Raw genomic sequence first — 17,457 nt, forward strand, 5'->3', positions numbered from 1 at the left:
AGTATTCCAATGTGCTCGACCCAAGCAACAAGTACCGAACATTTTAGTGCTCGCCCATCACTAGTCATCATTGTAGGGCTAGAGCCTGCTCTGTAACTGTGTGATCTACACTAAGACAGCGCGTTCTCTGTTGCAGGCTCTGTACAGCAGTAACGAACCAGCAACAGAACGCGTTGCCAGAATAGCCGGCGTGCAGGAGACCAGTGACGTCATTTGCAGTGGCAGCGCTGGTCTCTGTATGCCGGGTATTCTTGACAACACACTCTGTTACTGGCACTTTCCTGCTGAGTGCTCGCTGTCATTTTGCACATTGCATAGTGCACAGCACGCATCGATTAGCCCAGCCCCTGATACGAGCATCGCTGGTGACTCTTCATTTTTGGCAGGGGACAGAAGCTGCAGCAGTGACCGGGAGCGGTCAGGAATTTTTCATTGAAGTATATTAGAAATTAGTTTAGATTATGGCACTAAATAGATAGGGATTCAGAATGAAAATTACTTGGGACCACCCCTTTAAGCTGTTACAGTGTTTGATGCCCTTACACACTCAGAGCCTGAAGAGCCAAATAATGATTTATATTTTGGTGTTTCTTAAATATTTATTAGTTCTCTGCCCCCTTAGGTCTTGTACTATGCAAAACATGTATATTTTTTTTCAGGAGCTCTCCTTTGAATATAATCTGCATTTAACACAATACATTATGCAACTTGTGAGAACACATTTGAACCAGTACAGCAGGGACAGACTGAGACTGAAATTCAGCCCTGGCATTTCCAATCACACAGGCCCATTCCGAGTAATTGTACTCGGTTTTGCTAATTTCATTTGTATTGAGCGAGGCTATGCAAAACTAGTTAGCACGTGACCGCATGTATGCATATCACATACTTGAGGTCACATGATCAGGGGCGTAACTACAGTAGGTGCGAGAGTTACAATCGCACCTGGGTCCTGGAGCCTACGGGGCCCCAAAAGTCCCTTTGACCTATATGAAAAGACCCATGCTATTAAAGACTTGCAATAAAATTCCCAGGGCCAGCACCGGAGAATCCTCAGTGCCCGAGCTCTGCGAGGATTCTGAAGTCTGCAGTCACATAGAGTCACTGCAGACTTCAACTTCAAGCTTGGACAACTACTTTAACCAAAAACACTGTACTAAGACTGATATTACCACCATACAGTGACCATATAATAGTAAAAAACCACAACTTGTGCTGCCTTATAAGAATTCCCCTCTACCTCCTTTAATAATGCTCCCCCGCCTTGACCTCTTATAATAATGACCCTGTACCTCCTTATAATAATAAAAATGTCCCCTGTGCTTTCTTATATTAATAATAATGACTCCTAGCTTCCCCTAAAATTATAACAATCCACCCATTGTACCTCCTTATAATAATGACCCTCAGTGCCTCTTCATTGTAATAATGCTCCTGAGCAGAAGCGTACATAGAAATAACAGGCGCCTATCATGACACAGTTAAAGAAGAGCAGATCTAAGCTTGCGAGCAGGGCCCTCACTCCTTTCGATATGAGATATGCTTATTCTGTATTGTCTGTATAAGTCCCTCCTAAAATTGTAAAGTGCTGCGGAATATGTTGGCGCTATAAAAATAAAAATTATTATTATTATGTCCCAACATTTTAAGAAATGGAGAAAGAAATGTATTACATCACTTAGACAGTTATGTTGCCCCTACTGAAGCCCCTAAGTGATCTCATTCACTATGATACCTCTTTCATGACCACTGTAGAGTATGATTGCCCCACAAAGCTTATACAAAGTATGATGTCCCACAGCACCCTGCACAGTAAGATTGTCACCACAGCCTCCCATACAATATGGTATCCACCATAGCCCCCCAATATACAGTATGGGATGCACTACAGACTCCCACGCAGTATTATGTCCACCAAAGCCCCCCATACAGTTTGATGCTCCCCATAACCATCCCATACAGTATAATGTCCACCACAGCCACCCCACACAGTATGATGTCCACCATATACTATGAAGATCCCCATAGCCCCAATACTGTATGATGGTCCTCCCACAGCCCCCCATATATAATATGATAGTCCCTCCAACAGACACCTATATAGTATGATGGTACCCACAACAGCCTCCCATATATTATAATGCTTCACCTCATAGCCCCCTATATAGTATGAAGGTAAACCCCACAGCTTCTTACATATTATAATAGAACCCCTCACAGAACCCTATGATGATCCACCTCACAGGACCCTCATATTGTTAGGCATCGGTCTGGTGCTGGATTCGAAATGGATCCAGGACCTTCTGTGGTCTCCCATTTCAGTCCAGCTGGGGCTGATGCTGCTCAGCATCGCCGTCAGCCCCAACGCCTAGCTGGCCCGCGAGCCCTGTTTGTCTCCCAGGTAGTTGTGCCTAGCAATGTTAAGCCTGGGTTGCAGAGTGAGACAGGGCTTGTGGAATCTAAGTCCAAGTTTTGCCGCACTGAGCATGTCCGTGACCTGGCGGCTCATGATTGGTGGGTTGGCACCCACCTGACCAGGTGATCTGGCACCGCCTGATTGGTTCACGGGTAACGTCACCAATAGCGCGTCGGTGGGCAGGGCTTAGTCTTTAAAAGGCCCGCCCACAAAGATGGCAACGCGCTCAGATCATTTGAGCAGGCTGTTTGTGGTGTGCATGCTTACTCTTGGCCTCGTCGAAGAGCCATAGCTTTATTTAGGCAGATTAGAATAAGTAGGCAGGTAGCTTCGCCTTTCAGACTGGTTCTGACCAGGGGGTTCGCCTTACACCCCGAGCCGCCTGTGAGCTATATAGAGCGCGTTTGCTCAATCCGGTAGCACACCGGCTGAGTGCTCGAATACCCAGCGGGAATCACACCCGCACGCTAGTGCCGTCTCCTATAGCGTAGCGCCTGTATCAAAGACAGGGCTACTGCTTTTCCCATGGTCGCACGTCTCCCTGTGGTTCTTGAAGATTGTGCGAACCGTCTTACCCTTCCGTGTGCTTTAACACGAAGGGCTAAGATTGTTGTTAGGTGTAGAGATGAGCGTTGTTCTACTTGAACTGTTCGCCAATCTCAAATTCGAGCTGTTTTGGGCGGTGTTCGAGCCGTTCGGCGAACACGAACGATTTGAGAAAAATTCGGCTGTTCGAGGTTATGTTCGATAACTATTCGTGCACCAAAATCATAACTGGATTTTTTCTCAGTAATGATGAAAATTAATGTTAATACGCAGTTTGAGTGTACAGCGGGGTGGGGGGAGGGGCAGGGGATGGATCTCTGCAGGAATAATGAAGATCTCCATTTTTTTTTCTCTTTCCCGCATTTGCAGTGGGGAGGTGCAGTCTGTCAGCCTATCAGCAGCGCACACACGGAGCGAACTGCTGTTTTTCACACAAGCAAGGGCATGTGTCATTGGCAGTGTATGTCACATGTCCTTGCCCTATAAGACCAAGCCATTTTCCCCGTCGCCACCATTTTCTCACTGCTGCAGCTGCGTGTTAGACGGCACCGCTATTGCTGTGTGCGCTATACCTTGTTAATTTCAAGCCAATTTTCGCACAAATCTACAGATAGCTTGGGAGTAGGGAATAGTTGTGATTGCAGTCCTTTTAAGGACTAGGTTACAGCATTTCCTACGACTTTTATCAGGCAAGTCTGTGCTCTTAAATAGATAGATTGTGGGAGTAAAGACTAATTGTAATTGCAGTCCTTTTCAGGACTAGGTTACATCAGTTCCTATCAGTTTTTGCCAGGCAGGTCTGTGCCAGTGCTGTGCAAGTTTTTTTCACAGCATTTGGCTGAATCTAGCAAAGCTAATCCTTTTTGGCCTATTGCAGAGTGTGTTAGTCAGTGGAGTAGCCTATCTGTGTTGCAAGATATACCACCTGTGTATAGAATACCAATTTTTTTACTGCACCTAGTGAAGTAAAATCTTTTGGGCATAGCATCATTCTATTAGTCCATCTATACTGACCTCCATCAGGTTGCAAATTGAATATAATTTTTTTCTGCATCTAGCTCTGAAAAAATATTTGGGCTTCTAGCAGTGTGTGGGACATGTTCTATTAGTCCATCTATACTGACCTCCATCAGGTTGCAAACTGAATATAATTTTTTTCTGCATCTAGCTCTGAAAAAATATTTGGCCTTCTAGCAGTGTGTGGGACTTTCTCTATTAGTCCATCTATACTGACCTCCATCAGGTTGCAAATTAAAAATAATTTTTATCTGCATCTAGCTCTGAAAAAATATTTGGCCTTCTAGCAGTGTGTGGGACTTTCTCTATTAGTCCATCTATACTGACCTCCATCAGGTTGCAAATTAAAAATAATTTTTATCTGCATCTACCTCTGAAAAAATATTTGGGCTTCTAGCTGTGTGTGGGACTTGTTCTATTAGTCCATCTATACTGACCTCCATCAGGTTGCAAACTGAATATAATTTTTTTCTGCATCTAGCTCTGAAAAAATATTTGGCCTTCTAGCAGTGTGTGGGACTTTCTCTATTAGTCCATCTATACTGACCTCCATCAGGTTGCAAACTGAATATATTTTTTTTCTGCATCTACCTCTGAAAAAATATTGGGCTTCTAGCTTTGTGTGGGACTTGTTCTATTAATCCATCTATACAGACCTCCATCAGGTTGCAAACTGAATATATTTTTTTTCTGCATCTACCTCTGAAAAAATATTAAGCTTCTAGCTTTGTGTGGGACTTGTTCTATTAATCCATCTATACAGACCTCCATCAGGTTGCAAACTGAATATATTTTTTTTCTGCATCTACCTCTGAAAAAATATTGGGCTTCTAGCTGTGTGTGGGACTTGTTCTATTAATCCATCTATACAGACCTCCATCAGGTTGCAAACTGAATATAATTTTTTTCTGCATCTAGCTCTGAAAAAATAGTTGGCCTTCTAGCAGTGTGTGGGACTTTCTCTATTAGTCCATCTATACTGACCTCCATCAGGTTGCAAATTAAAAATAATTTTTATCTGCATCTAGCTCTGAAAAAATATTTGGCCTTCTAGCAGTGTGTGGGACTTTCTCTATTAGTCCATCTATACTGACCTCCATCAGGTTGCAAATTAAAAATAATTTTTATCTGCATCTACCTCAGAAAAAATATTTGGGCTTCTAGCTGTGTGTGGGACTTGTTATATTAATCCATATATACAGACCTCCATCAGGTTGCAAACTGAATATAATTTTTTTCTGCATCTACCTCTGAAAAAATATTTGGGCTTCTAGCTGTGTGTGGGACTTGTTCTATTAGTCCATCTATACTGACCTCCATCAGGTTGCAAACTGAATATAATTTTTTTCTGCATCTAGCTCTGAAAAAATATTTGGCCTTCTAGTAGTGTGTGGGACTTTCTCTATTAGTCCATCTATACTGACCTCCATCAGGTTGCAAATTAAAAATAATTTTTATCTGCATCTAGCTCTGAAAAAATATTTGGCCTTCTAGCAGTGTGTGGGACTTTCTCTATTAGTCCATCTATACTGACCTCCATCAGGTTGCAAATTAAAAATAATTTTTATCTGCATCTACCTCTGAAAAAATATTTGGGCTTCTAGCTGTGTGTGGGACTTGTTCTATTAGTCCATCTATACTGACCTCCATCAGGTTGCAAATCGAATATTATTTTTTTCTCCAACTAACCCAGCCAATAGTTTTGGCCTAATACCACAGTTTGGCCACTCAGCTCTGCTCGGTTCCCATCCATTGTTTTTTTGTGCAAACAACTCCAGAGTTGTGAATTAGTTAACCACCAAAATGAGTGGAAAAAGGCCTGCTGCTGGTGGAAAGGGGAATAGGCGTGTTGGGAAGGGGAAAAAAGGTTGTGTCCGTGGGGTAGGTGTTAAAGCAACAGTAACATCTGCAGAAGAAAGACCATCTTCCAGCCAAACTAAAATGTCTACTTCTTTTAGCGGACAATGTGATAAGATCCCTTTCTTACGGCCACGCCAATCGCTACAAATTCCAGATGAGGCACAAAAACAGCAGGTGCTTCAACGGATATCAAGTGCTCCTTTAAGTGGGCTCTCCTCCACATCAACTTCAACATCACAAATACTCCAGTCCTCAAAGGTGTCACCCCAATCGCACTTGCTTCCTCACAGCTCCCAAATCTCCAGCTGCCCGTCTGAGTATGAGGTAGCTTCGGCACTCCAATAGTTATGCTTGAAAAAATTATAAATTTTATTTACATATGCCCCTTGTTACACAGAACAGGGTATGAGCCCAAAGTAAAGGAAAACAGACCAACGTTTCGACCTTTAGGGTGGTCTTTCTCAGGGTCATCACAGTTTGAGAAAGCTGTCTCACTCAGAGTTTAGAGAACTGGAGGTATCCTGTGCCTGGGGTGAGAAATCGGCGATAGACTTATCAATCCTAGTCTTCAGGGTGGAGAACTCTTCAGGCGTTACCGTATTATTCAGTTGTTGTTCCGTGGTAGCTATGCGGGTGTTCAAGTCTGTTATCTCCTTCTGTAAAAAGTCAATGGTTAGAAGAATAATGTCCATAGAACATTTATTTAGAATCCCTTCAAATTTGGTACAGAAATCTTGATTGTCACTGAATAGAGTGGGGCGTAAGGAGACTCTAAGGCCCCTCGGTATTCGTTGGCTCCTATGATATTCAGCTAGAGTAATACAATGGAGATCCAACGCTGTATGTCGTTTAAGCTCTTTCTCCAAGTCTCTTGCACGTACCTCCTCAACAGGGGTATGGAGAAAAGAGCCAGGGGTAGTGACCCGTGATATGATGCCACTGGCCTCTTCTTGATTAAAGGCAAATGTTGAAAATGACATGGGTGCTACAGGAGCGGGATCCCAAAAGAACAATAAGTAGCAAAAGAATGAGGGGTCGCTCACTGTTTTGTAGTGGGTGCTCAGAAGAAAAAAGGTGTACACTATGTATCAAGAAAACTTCGGCACTCCAATAGTTATGCTTGAAAAAATTATAAATTTTATTTACATATGCCCCTTGTTACACAGAACAGGGTATGAGCCCAAAGTAAAGGAAAACAGACCAACGTTTCGACCTTTAGGGCGGTCTTTCTCAGGGTCATCACAGTTTGAGAAAGCTGTCTCACTCAGAGTTTAGAGAACTGGAGGTATCCTGTGCCTGGGGTGAGAAATCGGCGATAGACTTATCAATCCTAGTCTTCAGGGTGGAGAACTCTTCAGGCGTTACCGTATTATTCAGTTGTTGTTCCGTGGTAGCTATGCGGGTGTTCAAGTCTGTTATCTCCTTCTGTAAAAAGTCAATGGTTAGAAGAATAATGTCCATAGAACATTTATTTAGAATCCCTTCAAATTTGGTACAGAAATCTTGATTGTCACTGAATAGAGTGGGGCGTAAGGAGACTCTAAGGCCCCTCGGTATTCGTTGGCTCCTATGATATTCAGCTAGAGTAATACAATGGAGATCCAACGCTGTATGTCGTTTAAGCTCTTTCTCCAAGTCTCTTGCACGTACCTCCTCAACAGGGGTATGGAGAAAAGAGCCAGGGGTAGTGACCCGTGATATGATGCCACTGGCCTCTTCTTGATTAAAGGCAAATGTTGAAAATGACATGGGTGCTACAGGAGCGGGATCCCAAAAGAACAATAAGTAGCAAAAGAATGAGGGGTCGCTCACTGTTTTGTAGTGGGTGCTCAGAAGAAAAAAGGTGTACACTATGTATCAAGAAAACTTCGGCACTCCAATAGTTATGCTTGAAAAAATTATAAATTTTATTTACATATGCCCCTTGTTACACAGAACAGGGTATGAGCCCAAAGTAAAGGAAAACAGACCAACGTTTCGACCTTTAGGGCAGTCTTTCTCAGGGTCATCACAGTTTGAGAAAGCGGTCTCACTCAGAGTTTAGAGAACTGGAGGTATCCTGTGCCTGGGGTGAGAAATCGGCGATAGACTTATCAATCCTAGTCTTCAGGGTGGAGGCCAGTGGCATCATATCACGGGTCACTACCCCTGGCTCTTTTCTCCATACCCCTGTTGAGGAGGTACGTGCAAGAGACTTGGAGAAAGAGCTTAAACGACATACAGCGTTGGATCTCCATTGTATTACTCTAGCTGAATATCATAGGAGCCAACGAATACCGAGGGGCCTTAGAGTCTCCTTACGCCCCACTCTATTCAGTGACAATCAAGATTTCTGTACCAAATTTGAAGGGATTCTAAATAAATGTTCTATGGACATTATTCTTCTAACCATTGACTTTTTACAGAAGGAGATAACAGACTTGAACACCCGCATAGCTACCACGGAACAACAACTGAATAATACGGTAACACCTGAAGAGTTCTCCACCCTGAAGACTAGGATTGATAAGTCTATCGCCGATTTCTCACCCCAGGCACAGGATACCTCCAGTTCTCTAAACTCTGAGTGAGACAGCTTTCTCAAACTGTGATGACCCTGAGAAAGACCGCCCTAAAGGTCGAAACGTTGGTCTGTTTTCCTTTACTTTGGGCTCATACCCTGTTCTGTGTAACAAGGGGCATATGTAAATAAAATTTATAATTTATTCAAGCATAACTATTGAAGTGCCGAAGTTTTCTTGATACATAGTGTACACCTTTTTTCTTCTGAGCACCCACTACAAAACAGTGAGCGACCCCTCATTCTTTTGCTACTTATTGTTCTTTTGGGATCCCGCTCCTGTAGCACCCATGTCATTTTCAACATTTGCCTTTAATCAAGAAGAGGCCAGTGGCATCATATCACGGGTCACTACCCCTGGCTCTTTTCTCCATACCCCTGTTGAGGAGGTACGTGCAAGAGACTTGGAGAAAGAGCTTAAACGACATACAGCGTTGGATCTCCATTGTATTACTCTAGCTGAATATCATAGGAGCCAACGAATACCGAGGGGCCTTAGAGTCTCCTTACGCCCCACTCTATTCAGTGACAATCAAGATTTCTGTACCAAATTTGAAGGGATTCTAAATAAATGTTCTATGGACATTATTCTTCTAACCATTGACTTTTTACAGAAGGAGATAACAGACTTGAACACCCGCATAGCTACCACGGAACAACAACTGAATAATACGGTAACGCCTGAAGAGTTCTCCACCCTGAAGACTAGGATTGATAAGTCTATCGCCGATTTCTCACCCCAGGCACAGGATACCTCCAGTTCTCTAAACTCTGAGTGTGACAGCTTTCTCAAACTGTGATGACCCTGAGAAAGACCGCCCTAAAGGTCGAAACGTTGGTCTGTTTTCCTTTACTTTGGGCTCATACCCTGTTCTGTGTAACAAGGGGCATATGTAAATAAAATTTATAATTTTTTCAAGCATAACTATTGGGAGTGCTGAAGTTTTCTTGATACATAGTGTACACCTTTTTTCTTCTGAGCACCCACTACAAAACAGTGAGCGACCCCTCATTCTTTTGCTGCCGAGTATGAGGTAGAACAGATGGTTGAGTCTGCAGAGCTGTTTACTCATACTATAGCCTGGGAATCAGAGGTCGACTCCAGCGCTTCTGTGAATCCAGACGAGGAAATGATCTGCACTGATGCCCAGAATCTTTATGAGTCGGATCCAGGACCAGACGCAGAAGGTTCTGACCATAATGTAGACCCTCATTCCCAAACTGTAACTCCTGTTGGTGGAGACAATGAGGAAGACGATGATGAGACTCAAATACCTGATTGGAGCGACAACTTTAGTTTTTTGTCAGGGCAGGAACAGGTTGGCTCTGAGGACGACGGGTGTGATAACGCACAGGGTGATGATGATGAGGTTGGAGATCCCACTTACTGTCAACCCACAGTCAGCCAAGAGATGAGGTCAGCAGAGGAGGTGGAGGAAGATGCTAGTGACGACGAAGTCAGGTTGCGCCTTCCTGGACAGAGACGTAGTACTGGAAGCACGTCAACAACTGCATCCTCAAACACAACTCTGCCTCTCACCACAAGTCGTGGTGGCTCTTCAGGTCGCATGGGTGCTAAGCCTTGCATAGCCTGGGCATTTTTTCAGATCGATAAAGATGACCCAACTCGTGTTATCTGTAACATTTGTCAGCAAAAGCTAAGTAGAGGCCAAAAAATACATAGTTTGAGTACTTCATGCATGAACCGGCACATGGACATGAAGCATAAGTTGCAGTGGGAAGCTCAGTGTGCTACAATGCGGCCTAGCCGGCCGGGCCAACCACCGTCTGCCATATCTTGTGCATCCGCGGCCTCTTCATCCTCTGTGACTGGGGGGACAGCAGTCACACCTGTTTTGGGGCGCAGACCTGCCACCTCTTTACCCGCAACAGCCAGCGTGATTGGCAGGTCATCATTTTCTTTGGAGGTGGTAACACCAGCTGGTGTTGAGCGCTGTCCGACATTGATAGCACCACCTTTGGATCAAGGCAACCTAACATGTCCGCCTGCATCTTCCTCACAGACCGGCAGTTTGCCGGGGACACCCTTATCAACCCCGTCTAAGCACAATAGCCAGCCCTCGGTCCCTCAGATGTGGACAAGTAAAAGACCATTTCCTCCTAGCCATGAGAAAGCTAAGAGGTTGAATTTCACCATCTGCAAGCTCTTGGCTACAGAAATGCTGCCTTTCTGCCTGGTGGACACAGAGGATTTTCGAGACCTTATGTCCGTCGCAGTGCCCCAGTACCAGATGCCCAGTCGGCACTACTTCTCAAAGAAAGGTGTGCCTGCGCTCCACCAGCATGTCTCACACAACAATCACCGCTTCTTTGAGAAACTGTGTGTGTGACAGGGTGCATTTCACCACAGACACTTGGACGAGTAGGCATGGACAGGGGCGTTACATGTCGCTGACTGGGCACTGGGTAACTATGGTGACAGCAGGACAAGGGGCTGCTGTCCAAGTCTTGCCGTCCCCACGAGTTGTGCGTCAATCCTCTTTATGTCAAAGTTCCTCCACTGCTTCTGCCTCCTCAACCTCCTCTCGGTCTTCCACCTGCACCCAAAGCCTGTCTGGTCATGCCACAAGCTTTCTAACTGCGCAGAAGGGATCCTGCACACCTCCTTACTATGCTGGCAGTAGGGCTCAACGTCATCAGGTGGTTTTTACTTTGAAATGTCTGGGAAATGTGAGTCACACAGCTGAGGAGTTGTGGTCAGCTCTGGAGAACCAATTTCATGAATGGTTGTCTCCACTGGACCTGAAACCAGGGAAGGCCGTGTGCGACAATGCTGCAAACCTGGGTGCGGCCCTTCGCCGGGGCAATGTCACACACGTGCCTTGTATGGCTCACGTGTTGAACCTGGTTGTCCAGCAATTTTTAGCCCACTATCCCAGACTAGATGGCCTTCTGCAGAGGGCACGGTCGCTGTGTGCTCACTTCTGCCGTTCGCATCCCGCAGCTCAGCGACTTACATCTCTACAGAAGTCGTTGGGCCTGCCACTTCACAGGCTAAAATGCGATGTGCCTACCCGGTGGAATTCAACTCTGCACATGTTGCAGCGACTGTGGCAGCACCGACAAGTCCTGTTGCAATACGTTCTGACGTATAGCCTGGGCCAACGAGATCCAGAGGTGGGGCAAATCACGCTGGAGGAGTGGTCTCAGATCAGGGACCTATGCACCCTTCTGCACAGTTTTGAAATGGCGACGAAGATGTTTAGTGCTGACGATGCCATTATCAGCATGACTATTCCGGTGATTTACATGCTGGAGCACATGTTAAACAGAATTCGGAGTCAGGTGGTGGCACAAGAGGAGGTGGAGGAAGTAGAGGAGGAGGAGTTGTATGCGGAAGGGCTAACATCTGCAAGGTCCAGACGGTCGGCAGCACCAAGGCGGCAGGCATGTGAGGGTGGGGGAGATGGTTTTACCAGGGCGCATGGTAGCAGCCAAACTAGTGACAGGAGCCCAGGAAGAAGTGGAGGACGAACTGATGGAAGACTCATCAGATGAGGGAGACCTTGATCACATTTCTGTTGTGCGAGGTTGGGGGGAGAGGACAGAGGAAGGAAGCATGATTGTTACCTTGCCACCAACACAACAGGGACTTGGTGCTCCTGGATGCGCAACACACATGAGTGCCTTCTTGCTGCACTACCTGCAACATGACCCTCGAATTGTGAGAATTAGAAATAATCCTGACTACTGGGTTGCCACACTGTTAGATCCCCGGTACAAAAGTAAATTTGCCGAAATTATTCCTGCCATAGAAAGGGATGCACGCATGCAGGAGTATCAGCAGAGACTGTTGCAGAATCTTACATGTGCTTTTCCACAAAACACCAGTGGTGCACGTAGTGAATCTCACAGTTCCAACTTGCCAACCGTGGGACCGTCAAGTGTTCAGCACTCAAACCATAACAGAACCACAGTATCTGCTGGTAACATCAATTTTGCGGAATCATTTCACCACTTTTTTAGCCCATCCTTTGCAAGGCCACAGGAGACAAGAAGTCTGACACATAGTCAACGCCTAGAGACGATGGTACAGGAGTATTTTCAAGTAAACATTGAAGCCATGACTGTGTCACTGGACCCTTGCTCTTTTTGGGCTTCCAATCTGGATAAATGGCCGGAGCTAGCCACTTACGCCTTGGAGATCTTGTCATGCCCCGCAGCCAGCGTTCTGTCTGAACGTGTGTTCAGCGCTGCTGGTGGTGTGCTGACAGATAAGCGCACGCGGATCTCCACTGATAATGTAGACAGACTCACGTTCATAAAGATGAACAAATCATGGATCCGAAACGACTTTTCTACCCCTGTGTCATCCTGGGGAGAGTAAAAGCTTGATGATTGGTTAAAATCACCCTACCAACCGTTTTAAGCTTTCAAATTACTAATCATGTTTATCTGTATCTTGGCTGGAAAATAATTTGGGATTTGTAGCAGTGTGCAGCACTGATTCTATTAGGCCATCTATAATAAGCTCCACCAGATTTAAAATTACTAATCATGTTTATCTGTATCTTGGCTGGAAAATAATTTGGGCTTTGTAGCAGTGTGCAGCACTGATCCTATTAGGCCATCTATACTAAGCTCCACCAGATTTAAAATTAATAATAATTTTTAGCTGCATCTAGCCCGGAAAATAATTTTGGGGCTCCGAGATGCGCAAGACACATAAGTGCCTTCTTGCTGCACTACCTGCAACATGACCCTCATATTGTCAGAATTCGAAGTAATCATGACTTCTGGGTTGCCACACTCTTAGATCCCCGAAACTTTTCGATCAACCTTTTCATTTTAATAAAGACCAAAAAAATGGTAATTTTTGAAATTCTAAGCATTAGCAGGTTATTAGAAACTGAAATTAAACAGTTTTCAACTCAAAACTTTACTCTAGGTGATGTTACATTTTCACATAGGACCCCTTGTTCGAAAGGAGCTTCTGAACTCTCTCGTCCATTGAATTTGTCAGGTTTTGGATGGTTTCTGCTTCAATTGTTTTGCATGAGGACAGAATACCCTCCCAGAGGTGTTGCTTAGATGTGAACTGCCTCCCCCCATCATAGACACTCCTTTTGATGATGCTCCAGAGGTTCTGAATGGGGTAGAGGTCAGGGGAGCATGGGGGTCACACCATAAGTTTGTCCCCTTTTATGCCCATATCAGCCAGAGATGCAGATGTTTTATGTGCAGCATGAGATGGTGCATTATCATGCAAAAAAATTATCTTGCTGTGAAATACACGCTTCTTCTTCTTGAACCATGGCAGGAAGTGCTGTTTGAGAAAATCCACATACATTATGGAGTTCATCTTTAGCGCCTTCAGGGATCCTAAAGGGGCCGACAATCTCTCTCCCCATGATTCCAGCCCAAAACATTACTCCACCTCCTCCTTGTTGGCGCTGTAGCCGTGTTTGCGTGGGGTGTCCATCAACCAGCCATCCTCCACTCCATCCATCTGGACCATCGAGCGCTGCACGGCACTCATCCATGAACAAAACAGTTTTGAAATCAGTCTTCATGTAATGTTTAGCCCACTGGAGCCGTTTCTGCTTGTGTGAAGTGGATAGAGGAGGTCCACAGGATGGCGTATGCACAGCTGCAAACCTCTGAAGGACCCTGCATCTTGTTGTTCGGGGGACGTTGGAGGCACCAGCAGCTTCAAAAACTTGTCTGCTGCTATGACAAGGCTTTTTTGCCGCTGCTCTTTTAACCTGACGTAATTGCCTGTAGGAAAGAGTCCTCAATTTGCCCTTATCAGCACGCACACGTGTGTACTGTGAATCAGCTACATACTTCTTGATTGCCAAGACACTTCATCCTGATCATCGCACAATGTTGATTGTAGTCATGCCTTGACCTAAACACTCCACAATTTGTTGCTTCTCAGCAGCCGACACATCCTTTTTCTTTCCCATTTTGGCAGAAAATGTAGGCTGCTTAATAATGTGAGACAGCCTTCTTAAGTAGTCTTGCCTTTCATTGGACACACCTGCCAAACTAATTAGCACAGGTGTCTGCAATTGCTTACAGTGATATAAAGAGCCCTGACACACATCACCATCAATGAGTTTAACTGACAAACAAACAAATTCTTCCCTTATCACTCCTAAACACTTTTTGCATAATAATTTGGAACACAGTGTACATGTGCTTTTCCACAAAACACCAGTGGTTCACGTAGTGAATCTTACAGTTCTAACTTGCCAACCGTGGTCTGTATGGAGTTGTTCAATAAAGGGCCCAAAATTAAGATAACATAGATGGGAGAGGTCTCTATGAATAGGAATTCCTAAGTATTTGATACCCTGTGAGGGCCAGGCAAAGGGAAAGCTGGACTGGATGGAATCCTATATGGATTTGGGGAGGGAGACATCGAGGGCCTCAGACTTCGCTGCATTGATTTTAAAATTTGACCATGTAACAAAGTGATCTATTTCAGCCATAACAGCATGGATGGATATATGTGATTGACTGATATATACTAGGACATCATCAGCAAATAGAGAGCACTTGTACTCGGTGCCTCCCACCTCAATCCACCTAATATTGGGGTTATGGCGAATTGATGAGAGCAGGTGCTCCGTCACTAGGATGTATGAGAGAGGGGACAGAGGACATCCCTGCCTTGTCCCATTGGTGATTGTGAAAGGTGATGAAAATGTTCTGATGCACCCCCTGGGCCTTGGGACACCCGGAGCCGGACCCTTTTTGGTGGATGCTGGTGGTTGTAGTCTTCGTGGCGGCGACCCGGTTCCGTGGCTCAGGGTGATCAAACCAGTGGCGGAACTATTTATGTGGTTTTGATGTTTAAATGTCCGACTACGCCACCCGTGGATTGCGGTCAGAGTGAACCGCCGCTGCAGGGCAGACCGCTGAGGCTGGTGTTGTGGGTGCAGCAGAGCGTAGCATAACTCTCCACGGGAGGAGTATAGCCTCAGGGCAGTGTATGCGGAGGATGGGGGTGATGGTGCAGGGCAGCAGCAGTAACGACACGGAGTCAGTGATGCAGTCCAGGGCCTTTACTCACAGTTCTTATTATCCAGACCACGTCTGCATGTAACGGCTGCCCACGTCGTACTGTGCTCACCAGGTGAGGGGCTCAGACAACTCCCAGATAACTTTGGAGCGCTTCACAGGACCCCCTTTGTGTGTCCTTTGTCTGGCCTTTCTTACCAACCCTTCTGTCCGGCTGCCTCGGGCCTCCTCTTGGTAAACTTGGCGCCAGTTTCCCTGACCCTATGTGGTGCCTTCCTAGCGGGTGTAGCGAGGGGCTGCGCCACATAAAATGTCACAGCCTCCGGTTTCTAGCTGAGGGTCGTTTCCTGCCTCCACTAGTTTCGGGAACCGGTCTCCCCCTTTGGCCTGACCCCTCCACGCAGGTGGATTCGGGCTTGCGGTGGCGACTCGCCCGTCCGCACCCCTGGGATCCCTTCATTCCTCGTTCCTGGAGCCTTCTCCGCTCCTCTTCCTTCCTTCTCCCTCTTCCAGGCCTGGGCCTCTGTTACTAGGCCCGCCTCCAGAGCAGAGCTCATGCAGAGCCCCTGCTCCCTGCCACTTCTGCTCAGACTTCTCTGCACTGAACTAAGATGGTGCCCACCTTTTATACTCCCTTCTCAATGCACCCAGGAACTGCTTCCTCCCTGCTCCTGCACTACAGGGTTCCCCTTCCTCAGTGTTCCCTCCCCCCACTCCAGCCAGGGACAGGGACTGTCGTGCCCATCTCAGAGGCATATTGGTCGCCCTGCCCCACGGCAATGTGGTGTAATGCATGCAGGTGTCGGGTCCTGATCCACACTCCATCCTTACCTGAGAGTGAGATATCACACCTCTGGGTGAGGTGCAATACCTCTGTAGCAACCGAGCCCTCAGGGTGCTACAGTTCCATTTATCTTCAGCCTAGGTGACGTATTGTGATACAGGGCCGTGATTTTGGCTATAAAAGGGTCCCCTAGACCCCTACCCCAAGCTTTTTAAGAGAATCATATATGGCGTGCCAGGAGACTCTATGGAATGCTTTCTCAGCATCCAACGAGAGTATCTAATTACAAATTTTTAACTGCATCTAGCCCAGGAAATACTTTGTGCCTAGTAGCAGTGTCTGCTAGTCAGCGGATTATCCCGGCTGTTAAGCAAGCTACACCACCTGTAGTTTGGACACTTAATTTTTTCAAAGGAAATGCTTCGGGACCACGGGATACTCAGTGAAGAGCATCAGGAGGCACCCCAAGGCATAGGGGCTGGGACTGGCAGTAGGATGCCTTGCGGTGGACAGCCGAGCTCGATCCTTATAAAAGCTTTTTAACTGCAGCAGCTTTAGTGGACGCTACTGGAGCTGGAATTACGCGGCTGCTGGCATGAGACTTGCCCTCCAATAGATCCTTGTAAATGGATTTAAAGTGTATTCATTCAAATTAGAGAGACAATTTAAATTAAAAAGCTTAGAGCTGCCTCCACCACAGGGGGGCTCGCTCGACCCACCAGCGGACAGGCACCAGTATTGGGAGAGGGGGGCTGGCCGTCAGGGTTCACCGCGGCTCTGGCACAAACCCGGCGACACGGAGGTGGCACGGGCAGGAGCGGACTAAACGTGTCGGCTTCTCACTTTTTGGATTTTAGAAGGGCATGACATGCCTATATTTGTGTCTCCCCCTCCTTTTACTCCTCCACCTCTTTTCTTTTCGCATGACTATATGTACTTGTCACTTTTCCATGTGTTAGTTGTGTCTTCTGAGCAGTTTGTCAGCTTTTGGACACCTTTGAAGGTGTTTTCTATGTGTTTCTATGTGTTTTTGTTTGCCTGCCATTGGTTTTAACGGTGTTCGAAGGTGTTCGACGAACAGTTCGACGAACAGTTCGGCGAACAGTTCGGCGAACACACGAGTGTTCGACGAACCGAACCGAACTCGAACACTACGGGGGTGGCTCAACACTAGTTAGGTGTGTCGCCGGTCGCTCTCCCTCCGTGCAGTTAACGGAGATAGAGCGTACCGCTTTACCCGTTCCTGTGTGAAGAAACACGGAAGTGTTTAACATTTAAGTTGTC

General features: G+C 46.1%; 1 protein-coding gene across 2 annotated transcripts in view; it reads left to right on the plus strand.

The window, feature by feature from the left end:
* Positions 1-17,457, plus strand: part of LOC141170686 (beta-1,4-galactosyltransferase 1-like) — a 668,956-nt gene that overhangs the window by 648,239 nt on the left and 3,260 nt on the right. The window lies entirely within an intron of this gene.

Source organism: Phyllobates terribilis, unplaced genomic scaffold (assembly GCF_046119375.1).
Source record: "Phyllobates terribilis strain yellow unplaced genomic scaffold, ASM4611937v1 Scaffold_1__5_contigs__length_1240528914, whole genome shotgun sequence".
Classification (NCBI taxonomy): Eukaryota; Metazoa; Chordata; class Amphibia; order Anura; family Dendrobatidae; genus Phyllobates; species Phyllobates terribilis.